General features: G+C 47.9%; 2 pseudogenes; both read left to right on the plus strand.

The window, feature by feature from the left end:
• The first annotated feature begins 2,607 nt into the window (after nucleotides 1-2,607).
• On the plus strand, nucleotides 2,608-3,786 carry LOC147971166 (uncharacterized; annotated as a pseudogene).
• A 6,978-nt stretch (nucleotides 3,787-10,764) lies between these two features.
• LOC147971167 (uncharacterized) lies at nucleotides 10,765-11,970 on the plus strand (annotated as a pseudogene).
• Nucleotides 11,971-12,328: the final 358 nt, after the last annotated feature.

The raw sequence follows: 12,328 nt of genomic DNA on the forward strand, positions 1-12,328 counted from the left end.
CCTCCTCATATCTTGGCTCTATAGAACTCGGGGATTGGCCCGTCGCAAAGCGAGCTTGGGAACGGAGGTCTGTGGCGCCGACCGCCGCCGCGATTTCTGCGCGGCGCTCCGGCGTCAGCATCTTGTAGTAAGTGATCTTGCGGCGCACCATGGCTTTCCGGCGAACTAGGGGACGCTTGATGCGTGCTAGGGGATCGAAAGGTGGGGGGATGGGCTGGAGATTTGGTGTGGTTTTAGGGTAGTGGCTGGCGTAGGCCGAGCAGCGAAGGTTCTGGTGTGAATAGTGGTTTCGGTGACGACCAGTCAATCAGTTTTGACTGTACATCGCTCTTGTCGCGTTCGCGTTGCAGCCCGTCACGCTGGACCCTCCACGTCGCTCATCGAATGAACACGCTTCGTCTTGCATTTTCGCTTGCTTGTGGGACCGTAGTTGAGAGCAAACCGACGTCCCTCCCCCTCCCCTGCCCGCGTCATTTATTATACCACCACTCCCTCCATTTTATGCAGAGTAAATAAAAACAGAGGGAGTATATACGGATGAGGATCCCCTGACGTGGCCGAACCCATTGAGTAACTGACATGCGGGGCCTAGCAAGCATGGGGTCTGCCAGTAAGTGACCGAAAGGGAGGGTAAGGCAGGGATACCTACGTCAGAGGATCCACTTCCACTATACTAGTTTGACCAAATGTTAGAGTAATAATATATGACATGCAACTTACGCAAATGTTAGAGTAATAATATATGACATGCAACTTACACAAAGCATACATGGTCTAATGCGTTTTTCGAGGCTAACTTTAACCAAATTTTAGAGTAATAATATATGACATGCAACTTACACAAAGCATACGGTCAAATTCGTATGTGAAAGGAGTTTCCAATGATATAATGTTCACATTATACATCTCATGTACTATTAATCTTGTCAATAGTCAAATTGGAAACCATCTCGAGTACAAATCTAGGAGTACATATGAATCTAACAATATTGATTGGGCGTTGTTGAATGTTGATACCTTTTTGATCAAAGTAGATATACTTTGACTACACATAAAACTTATATGTAAACTAGAAAGGATAGGAGGGAGTATATTGTACGTTCAAAAACGAAACGAACATTGAATACCCTTTATATATGATTTGCGGATGCTATGATCACCGGTTCAAAATTTTGAATCCGCCTTAGGTATCACGTGCCCCCACTTGTTCCCTCTCGATTTCATCTCGGGGTCCAGATATCTATTGAAAGAGGACTAGGGTGGGTACATGCGATGATACTCGGCGGAATGTTCAAATGAGGCATGCAGGAGGATGTACTCGACTGGAGGGCGACATGATCAATGAAGAAGAGGGTTGGAGAGGAATGATAAATAAGCAAACGCCACATGATTATATTTGAACGGCTCAAATAAACAATAAGTTGTCTCGATTGGCCTACATAGTGAAATGCCTAATGCGCAATGCGGAGCACTGACACTCGAATATGGCCGGGAAAACAGGGAAACAGACATGTGGGGCACACCTGTCGGGAAGACGTAGCGCACACTAGTCCAATGGAGGAGCTGGCCCACGACCTCCTCGCCACCGACAACCGTTCATGTGGGTTGTTGGGGCCAACAACAGGGCGCAGCTCCAGCACCGCCTCTGGACACGGCGACCGCGGTGAGCGACACGCTCATATCGTCGCTAGACATGGTCGGTTTCACTTTGCCGAGGGTGGCGTTAGTGCTGTGGCACGACCAACGGTATGTTTGGTTTGTGCCCAAGGTTGCCCCATCAAAGCATTGGGTAGCCAAAATTTTGGTTGAGGTATTGGTTGCCCATGATTTGGCTGACATTGGCAAGAAAAATGAACTTGAGTTGGCTAGAGTTCATTGGCATGCCAAAGAAATGGCAACCATCCAAACAAAGACCAATCTTTGGGTCATGACCAAAATTTTGGTTGAGGTATTGGTTGCCCATGATTTGGCCGACATTGGCAAGAAAAATGAACTAGAGTTGGCTTGGGTTCATTGGCATGCCAAAAAATGGCAACCATCCAAAAAAAGACCAATCTTTTGGTCATGACCAAAATTTTGGCAAGGTGCACTTTGGCCACAATCAAAACACACCCCAACACCCGGCTCGTCGAGGATGCACGGGGCGCCATGACGCGTCCGGGGAGTGGTGTAGCACGGCCAACTGCATCCTCTGGACCTGAGACCATGTTGGGTCGTCTTGCTTTTCCAATGACATGCGGGGATCGCATATGAGCAAAGGGCATCTCCAACGTTACCATGACCGCAGCTGACTACCCTGGCACACCAAAACCCTCGCCCCTCGCGCCGTCGCGCGGTGCGTTCCCAGCCGGCGCCAGCTGCCCGCATTCATGACATCCGTTCGTATGTCATCATTAAGAGGCTCGGTGCTCGCATACCCGATCCCGACAGAGGCAGCGCCCCATACCCGATCCCATCGCATCTCCCTCCAGCGCTCTGCTCGTCCCGATCCCCCCTCTCTCTTCCTCCCTTCGTCTCCCTTTTCCTCCCTTCCACCTCAAGCCAGGGGAGGAGCCCCACGTCCTATCCCCTCCAGTACAGCCGGCGACGACCGAGCCATTCCCCGGCATGTTCCTCCCGCGCCGCCTCTCCTCTTCCTTCTCCTCGCAGAGCACCCCTGCGCTTCGGCCTCCTTCTTCCTCGACTTCAACCGTCCTGCCGGCGACCAGTAGGCCGCTGCCGTCCGTCTCCTCCGCCTGGAGACTGCGAGCTCGCCTGACCCGCGCGGCCATGGCACCACCGGCCTCCGTGGTGTGCCTGCACCCTGTCGGCCTCTCCTTCCTCCTCGCCTGCGTCGCTGCCTTCCCCCGCGTCCGCCTCGGAGCCGACCTCCACCACCAGGAGCTGGCAGCTTCTTCCCTGTCATGAACCTCGTCGCCGGAGTGCCTCGCCATGACGCCATCATGGCGAGCTTCCCGCGTCCGCCGCCTCCCTCCAAAAAAGCACCCAACGCCGCCACTCGTCGACCTCCTCTGTTCCAGTCGTGGACAGCCCCTGCCCGAGACCCACTTTCAGCCTCGCCTTGTTTTCCTTGACCTCTTCCCGTGCGCGACCGAGCTGCCATGCCTCGTTCGACCACCACCATCGCCTCACTGCTGCTGCTGCCCTCCCTTGAGTGCGCCCGCTCCATCGCCTCCTTGCTGCTGCCCAACCGAGGCCTTGTGATGCTTCGTTTCGAAACAAAAGACCATCAAGACCGGCAAGACCCGGACTCTGAACGCCAGGTACTACTACAAACCCGAAGAATTCGGATGCATCAAGTCCCCGAGAAGACCCGTTTTTCGTCAAGTTCGACTACCCGTATCATCAAGTACCACTACGGCCGGAGACCTCGGACACGCCAAGTACCCCTTCGAGCTATCAATACCGCAAGCGCCAAGTTCCACGACGACCCAAGTACCGCGAGAACGTTTGTACCTCTACCGTCGTCGCGGATTGTACCAAGTACCCCTTCGTTTCGACGAGACCAGCAAGTCCGAAGAACGCCAAGTTCGATGACGCTCTCCGCCCGAACGACTACCGCCGACGCGTACCTCTCCGTCGCCGTGGGTTTTATCAAGTTCAACGGTGAACCCCGAAGCCCTCGGATTCGTCAAGTCCGAAGGTGCAAGTACCACTCCGAACCATGTACGTCGACCGTCGCCGAAGACCCGTGTAACGCGAACGTCAAGTTTGACTACCGTCGCGGAACAACTACTTCCTCTATTTCCCTCGACGAACTTGAACCGTCCCGTTAGCACGCTTTGAAGGTATAACCACTGAGAACGAACGTCCGAGAATGAATGCTTGTGTCGTATGGGGTGCACCCTTTGTCTGCACCATGTCCGAATTGTCACTCGTTTTCCATGCCACTAACCCATGGGAACCCTGTACTCGGGATCACCCCACCATCTTTTGCATGCTCCCGTCACTTTTCCTTTTGCATTGGTATTTCCATGAGCTACCGAAACCGTTATCATTGTCATGGCACTCCCTTTCTTTACACCACGGTGACAAATGCTTCTTAATGCTCTTATCAACTTTTAATAAAAATTGCATAAAATTGAACATGACATCCGCATCATGATAACAACAATTAAAAATGTTTAAATTGTTCTTGCAATAAATTACTAAGGCATATGGGGATTTACCGGATTCGTTATTTGTTATATCCGGTCCAATTTAAATTGTTTAGATGGTGTAGTTTTGTTATGCCTCACCTCTTGCCATGTTTAACAACATTTAATATTGTTGAGTACCTAACCGAGAGTGAACTAAATAATTGATGTGGTGTTCCATCAATATGCAACGGAGTTGCATATTGAGCTCCACTTAATTTGTAGGATTGCTTGTGCACTTTGCCATGCCATGCTTCATTAAACCGGACATGCATCATACTTGTTTATGCATCATGCCATGTTTATTGTGGTGGTTGTTTACTATGTTATTTGCTTCTTTCAGGTGTTGCTCCTTCGGGTTAGTTCCGATTATGTCGCGTTTGTGAGGATCCATTCGACTAAGTCCGTTTGTCTTCTTCATGGAATCATTCTTCTTCCTTGCGGGATTTCAGGCAAGATGACCATACCCTCGAAATCACTTCTATCTTTGCTTACTAGATGCTCGCTCTTTTTCTATGCCTATGTTGTGATACCTACCACTTGCTTATCATGCCTCCCATATTGCCATGCCAAGCCTCTAACCCACCTTGTCCTAGAAAACCGTTGTTTGGCTATGTTACCGCTTTGCTCAGCCCCTCTTATAGCATTGTTAGTTGCAGGTGAAGATTGGAGATCGTTCCTTGTTGGAACATGTATATTGTTGGGATATCACAATATTATCTTGTTTAATTAATGGATCTATATACTTGGTAAAGGGTGGAAGGCTCGGACTTATGCCTGGTGTTTTGTTCCACTCTTGCCGCCCTAGTTTCCGTCATACCGGTGTTATGTTCCTTGATTTTGCGTTCGTTACACGGTTGGGTTATAATGGGAACCCCTTGACAGTTCGCCTTGAATAAAACTCCTCCAGCAAGGCCCAACATTGGTTTTACCATTTGCCACCTAGCCTTTTCTTTCCCTTGGGTTCTGCAGACTCAAGGGTCATCTTTATTTAAACCCCTGGGCCAGTGCTCCTCTGGGTGTTGGTATAAACTAGATCCCCTTGCAGCGCCACCTTGGGGAAACTTGAGGGCTGGTTTTAGTTGTACGAATTGCTTATCTGGTGTGCCCTGAGAACGAGATATGTGCAGCTCCTATCAGGATTTGTCGGCACATTTGGGTGGCTTTGCTGGACTTGTTTTACCATTGTCGAGGATGTCTTGTAACCGGGATGCCGAGCCTGATCGGATTGTCTTGGGAGAAGGAATATCCTTTGTTGATCGTGAGAGCTTGTGATGGGCTAAGTTGGGACATCCCTGCAGGGATTTGAACTTTCGAAAGTTGTGCCCGTGGTTATGGGCAGATGGGAATTTGTTAATGTCCGATTGTAGAAAACCTGAAGTTGACCTTAATTAAAATGCACCAACCGCGTGTGTAACCGTGATGGTCTCTTCTCGGCGGAGTCCGGGAAGAGAACACGGTGTTGGAGTTATGCTTGACGTAGGTTGTTCTAGGATCACTTCTTGATCATAGTTTCTCGACCGTGCTTTGCCTTCTCTTCTCGCTCTCATTTGCGTATGTTAGCCACCATATATGCTAGTCGCTTGCTGCAGCTCCACCTCATACCTTTTACCCTTCCTATAAGCTTAAATAGTCTTGATCGCGAGGGTGTGAGATTGCTGAGTCCCCGTGACTCACAGATACTTCCAAAACCAGCTTGCAGGTGCCGATGAGACCGTGCAGGTGACGCAACCAAGCTCAAGGAGGAGCTCGATGAAGACTTTGTTCGTAGTGTTGTTTCTAGTTGATCAGTAGTGGAGCCTAGTTGGGACGATCGGGGATCTGTGTAGCATTTGGGGTAGTCTTCTTTTATTTTGGTTCCGTAGTCGGACCTTGTGTGTATCTGGTTGATGTAATGCTTTATTCATGTATTGTGTGAAGTGGCGATTGTAAGCCAACTATGTATCTCTTTCCCTTATGTATTACATGGGTTGTGTGAACATTACCTCACTTGCGACATTGCTTTCAATGCGGTTATGCCTCTAAGTCGTGCTTCGACACGTGGGAGATATAGCCGCATCGAGGGTGTTACAAGTTGGTATCAGAGCCTTCCCCGACCTTAGGAGCCCCCTACTTGATCGAATCGTTGGTGTTGTTGAGTCTAGAAAAATGTTTTGAGTCATTTAGGATAATATATATTGGAGAGTTAGGAATTATTTTTACTCCTCAGTCCCTTCGTCGCCCTGGTGAGGCATCCTGACGTAGAGTTTTGACTCTTCTCTTCTCAAATTTTCACTAATTTTTTTAGGATCACGCGGGTATCTTGGAATCGTTTCGATGGTTTTCTGACAAGAACATTGTTCTTGGTGCCTCCTGACATTTAGGTGTTGTGGCAATGTCTCGGGGAGTTGAGCTCCGAGGTGTTGTCGTCACAATTTTATCGTTGCAGTTCTGGAATACCTGAGTTTCGCCGACATCGAAAATCTCTTTTATGCAGTTGTTGGTGAGATAACCTCGACGCCACCCAGTATAGGGGCGGGAGTTCGGGAGTATTGCCATAACTCGTATAACGGATGCTTTTCGAAGGTTGAGGTAAATGATTTCCGAAGGTTTCTTGGTTATGTGTTGAAGGATGGATACAGCTGGATGTAGGATTTGCTAGTTTTGGGTGAGATATTATGCTTCCCCTGTATCCCCAACACCTGATTGCATAACTGGAAAGTTTCGGGAGTTTATAAGTGGGAATTCAAGTAGCTCTTAGGAGATCTTTTCCGACAGATGTATGATATGAAATTGGGGTTCGACGTCTAGTGGTCCGCCTATCCACGATTAGTTTTACAGTGGTCTTGTTGTGTCTTAAAGAGTCCTTGGCTATGCCGACTCGGGGACGCTTCGTATGTCATGTGCACTGCTTTGTACATGATGGTGTTGTACGATCGAGCCCGTGTAGGCCCCACCACAAAAACTTCAGACGAAATCTCTATCATATGTTTGTTCCGGCTTATTCTGCAAGCCAATCCTTTGTTTTGTTTTGAGTTGTGGTATTCGGGTTGCTTCGAAGTCAAGTGTTGATTCCATACCTTTCCGAACCGGTGTTATCATACTCCAATGTGAATACTAATCCTTCATGATAATCGAGACTGTCTTGTCAATCCTTTTCAACCGGCGTGTTTCTCTCCAAGTGGATCCGATCATTTCAACATTCGCAAGATCAACTCTAAGTATTCTCAACGGTGTTTGTTTCATTCGTCCCAAGTTGTCTGTGTTTTTCCCGCCCTCCCACCCTTGTTTCTTCAAGGACTCATATATCTTAATCAAGTATCCATCTTATTGATGCGAAGTCTCTCCATTCTGTTCTTTCAATGTTCGTATCCGGTGATTCTCATGAAGATTCTAAGGAAGTTTCAAGTTCATCATTCGTCATTTTTTCCTCTCGAGTGGATTCAAGCTTTCGGTGTTGATCATTCTTTTCCTTATTTCAAATATCTTCTCATGTTAGGTGCACCTCGTTATCATTCACTTCTCGCTATTCATTTGTTCCGGAGTGCTCAAGATATCTCAAAGATTCGTGTTTTCACTCTGCTTTCGTTCAAGCTCTTTTCGAGGTTGTTATCTCTTTCAAGCCATTTAATTCAACCGGTGCAATCTCTCTTTGAATCTTTTCAATGGTGTTTTTCTCTTGAGTGGGCCCTAACCCACAGGTCTTTTCCCAGGATCTTACCTGACTCTTCTTATTTTCCCGGAGCTATCCTCAAATTTCTTTTCCAAGGTTGACGTAAGAATGATTCATCATCAGTCATATGTGCCTCTCCAAGATCTTTCAATTCTTTTCTTCATTGGTTCAACCTTTCTAATATTCATTCTCCCGGGGTATCTCAACAATTCATGGTGGTGTTTCTCGTCATCATTCTCGAATTTTGAATACCGAAGGCGATTTTTTCTCTCTCAATCTTATATGTTCTCTCAAAGATTCGTGATTCTAGCTTGATGCCTTCCTCTCATAATTGTTTTCGATTGTGAGAATTCTTTTCACCTTTCCGGAGCAACTCAGGAGTCTTTTCAGTTCGATTGTCCGAAGACCATCATTTTGGGTTATTCATTCTCAGCTTTCAGCTCCCGTTCTCCAAATCTTACCGGTGCATCATTCAAGTATTCTCTAATCAGTTTGTATTTTATTCGTTCATTGGTATCTAAATTCCCTCAATTATCTTCATTTGTTCTCTAATTCTTCCCGGTGCTTCTTTATCTTTTCTTCAATCGTTTTCAATTCTTACGGTGGTTCTTCAAAGATTTTTTCTTCCTTCGTCTATCATATCAATTTATTCGTTGTTTCAACCCGACTGGTGATTTGTTGAAGACCTTCTCAAGTTTGCGCTATATCTATCTAAATCCTTCCTACGAGAATAAGTCGTATGCGATCCGTTGCTTGTCATCAATCTAAATTGGTGAAGGATATGCATAACATAATTCTTATTCTTGTTCATCCAAGTGATTAATTCCTTATTTCGGAGGCTCATCAAATTCTCGGTTCGAGATGCTTTATCTTTTCTTCCGGAGTTCCAAGTTTCCGCTTTATCTCATCGCGAAGCTCCATCTAAATCATCGCAAGGCTTCACCGTGTGTTTTTCAACTTCTCTTTCTTTCGTTATTCTTTTATTTCCGGAGTTCTTCATGGAGGCTCAACATGGTGGTTCATCAAGGATTTAATTCCTTCTCGAAGTGTTCATCGAGATTCTTTTCAGAGGAGCTCAAGTATTCTTTATCTTGTATTTCAAAGTGCAATTCTTTCAACCTTATCATTTGAGGTGGTGTTATGCCATTCGTGACAATTCGAGTTCGTCTTTCATGATACAACAATTGTCAATAATGAGATAGTTAAACCCACCAATTTCTTCGAGCATGAGCTCTTCTCAATCCATCAATCGCCTTGTTGGAGTTATCTTAGGTTATATTTCACCTAAAGCTTTCCCTAAGGATAGTTGCTATTTATGGTGCTTATAAATGATCCAAGTTCTTAATTTATCCTCCCGGTGAAATAAGTTTAATCGTCTCCTTGTTAATATCAATCCAAATCTATTGGCTCCGTTAGTGGCAGAATTTTCTCCTCATAAATTTTGAGATGTTTCTCTGTAAGCCCACCACAACTTTGTTCTTTTGTTGTGTTAATTCAACTACTCAATTCTAACATTGCTGTTAGCATGTTCTCCCAAGATCTTGTTTCCCTTCGTTCTTTCCATTCCACTCTTTCATTTCTTCTGGAGGCTTGGTGATATTGCTCTTTTCAGTCATCATCTCGAATTGTGAAAATCATGATCTTTTCATGCTTATCCTTTTATCCAGAGTGTTGTGTCCTCTGCTCAAGTTCTTTTCATCTTATCAAGTTGCTTATCACTTGTCAACCGGAGTGTTGTCCGAATTTGTTTTTCCTTGTTCCTCTTTTCTAACGGAGAGTTATCAACTTCGTTCATCTCAGCTGTATTCTTTTCTCGAAATGGCTTAACCTTTTCAAGGTTCTTTGGTTTCACTCATTCGTCAAAGAAGCAACTTAGTCTTACCTCTTCTCTTTCTCTTCCGTTTTCCCTCCGGTGCCATTCTAGATCTCGGGATGAGATCCTCTCGTAGTGGTGGAGTGTTGTGACGCCCCAAGACCGGAGCTTCAGATGCCTTCCAGGGTTTCCGGGTTTCGTCGTGTGATTTGTTTGGTTCTTTGCATTCATCATTGCATCATGTGCATTGCATCATGTCATCATGCCATCATGTCATTTATTTTTCTTAACTCAACTAAACAAATGGCATAGATCTTTGATCCATTTAAATCGAGGGAATTCACATGGTGATTCTCTTTACAACTTATCCTCTCGATATTTAGAGAGCTATAGTAATTATTCCAATTATGTGGAATTACCTTAACACACTTGCAAAAGTCCCAATGCCTTTTGTTATTTCAACTCTTGGCCTCTAACTTTGCCACATGTCCTTTCGTCATTTTCCGGAGCTCCACCTAATTTCTCAACATTTTTGGGAACTTTGAAAAAACATGTCCTAGTTCAAACCTTTTGAATTAAATTCAAAGGAATTTGAATTTAATCTTTCAAACTTGACCTTTTCTATTTTCCCGGACTGTGCACATTTTTCCGAGTCCGTGAAAATTATCCCCGTGCCCAAATTCTTCCTCTAACCTTCTCTTCTCTCTTTTCCCTTCTCTTATTTCTTTGTTTTTTGTAAAGAGAAGGAGATGGGAGAGAGAGAAGAGCCAGCTGGGCCTCCCAGCCCAGCTACAACCTGCCCAGCTCGTTCACTATCCCCGCGGCCCATCTGCACCGAGGCTAGGCCCATTGGCCCAGCCCCTCCTAACCCTAGACTCGTGGGCCTTGCCCGATCCATCTCCCTTCCCCGATCCATCTCTTCCTCACTCGGCTCCCTCTCCCTCCCATAGCGCCGCCACCTCCTCTCATTTCCTTCCTCCCTCCTGTGCGCCACCAGAGGAGAGAGAGGCAGCGCCCCATACCCGATCCCATCGCATCTCCCTCTAGCGCTCTGCTCGTCCCGATCCCCCCTTGCTCTTCCTCCCTTCGTCTCCCTTTTCCTCCCTTCCACCTCGAGCCCTGGGGAGGAGCCCCGCGCCCTATCCCCTCCAGCACAGCCGGCGATGACCGAGCCTTTCCCCGGCGCGCCCCTGTTCCTTCCGCGCCGCCTCTCCTCTTCCTTCTCCTCGCAGAGCACCCCCGCGCCTCGGCCTCCTTCTTCCTCGACTTCAGCCATCCTGCCGGCGACTAGTAGGCTGCTGCCGTCCGTATCCTCCGCCTGGAGACTGCGAGCTCGCCTGACCCGCGCAGCCATGGCACCACCGGCCTTCATGGTGTGCCTGCGCCCTGCCGGCCTCTCCTTCCTCCTCGCCTGCGTCGCTGCCTTCCCCCGCATCCGCCTCGGAGCCGACCTCCACCACCAGGAGCTGGCGGCTTCTTCCCTGTCACGAACCTCGTTGCCGGAGTGCCTCGCCATGACGCCCTCACGGCGAGCTTCCCGCGTCCGCCGCCTCCCCGCATACAAGCACCCAACACCGCCACTCGTTGACCTCCTCTGTTCTAGTCGTGGACAGCCCCTGCCCAAGACCCACTTTCAGCCTCGCCTTGTTTTCCTTGACCCCTTCCCGCGCGCGACCGAGCTTCCATGCCTCGTTCGACCACCACCATCGCCTCACTGCTGCTGCTGCCCTCCCTTGAGCGCGCCCGCTCCATCGCCTCCTTGCTGCTGCCCAACCGAGGCCTTGTGATGCTTTGTTTCGGAACAAAAGACCATCAAGACCGGCAAGACCCGGGCTCCGAACACCAAGTACTACTACAAACCCGAAGAATTCGGATGCATCAAGTCCCCGAGAAGACCTGTTTTTCGTCAAGTTCGACTACCCGTATCATCAAGTACCACTACGGCCGAAGACCTCGAACACGCCAAGTACCCCTTCGAGCTATCAATACCGCAAGCGCCAAGTTCCACGACGACCCAAGTACCGCGAGAACGTTTGTACCTCTACTATCGTCGCGGATTGTACCAAGTACCCCTTCGTTTTGACGAGACCAGCAAGTCCGAAGAACGCCAAGTTCGACGACGCTCTCCGCCCGAACGACTACCGCCGACGCGTACCTCTCCGTCGCCGTGGGTTTCGTCAAGTTCAACGGTGAACCCCGAAGCCCTCGGATTCGTCAAGTCCGAAGGTGCAAGTACCACTCCGAACCATGTACGTCGACCGTCGCCGAAGACCCGTGTAATGCGAACGTCAAGTTCGACTACCGTCGCGGAACAACTACTTCATCTACTTCCCTCAACGAACTCGAACCGTCCCATTTGCACGCTTTGAAGGTATAACCGCCGAGAACGAACGTCCGAGAATGAATGCTTGTGTCGTATGGGGTGCACCCTTTGTCTGCACCGTGTCCGAATTGTCACTCGTTTTCTATGCCACTAACCCATGGGAACCCGGTAGTCGGGATCACCCCACCATCTTTTGCATGCTCCCGTCACTTTTCATTTTGCATTGGTATTTCCATGAGCTACCGAAACTGTTATCATTGCCGTGGCACTCCCTTTCTTTCCACCACGGTGACAAATGCTTCTTAATGCTCTTGTCAACTTTTAATAAAAATTGCATAAACTTGAACTTGACATCCGCATCGTGATAACAACAATTAAAAATGTTTAAATTGTTCTTGCAATAA

This window comes from Triticum urartu, chromosome 5A (genome assembly GCF_056163025.1).
Source record: "Triticum urartu cultivar PI428250 chromosome 5A, HENAU_Tu73, whole genome shotgun sequence".
NCBI lineage: Eukaryota > Viridiplantae > Streptophyta > Magnoliopsida > Poales > Poaceae > Triticum > Triticum urartu.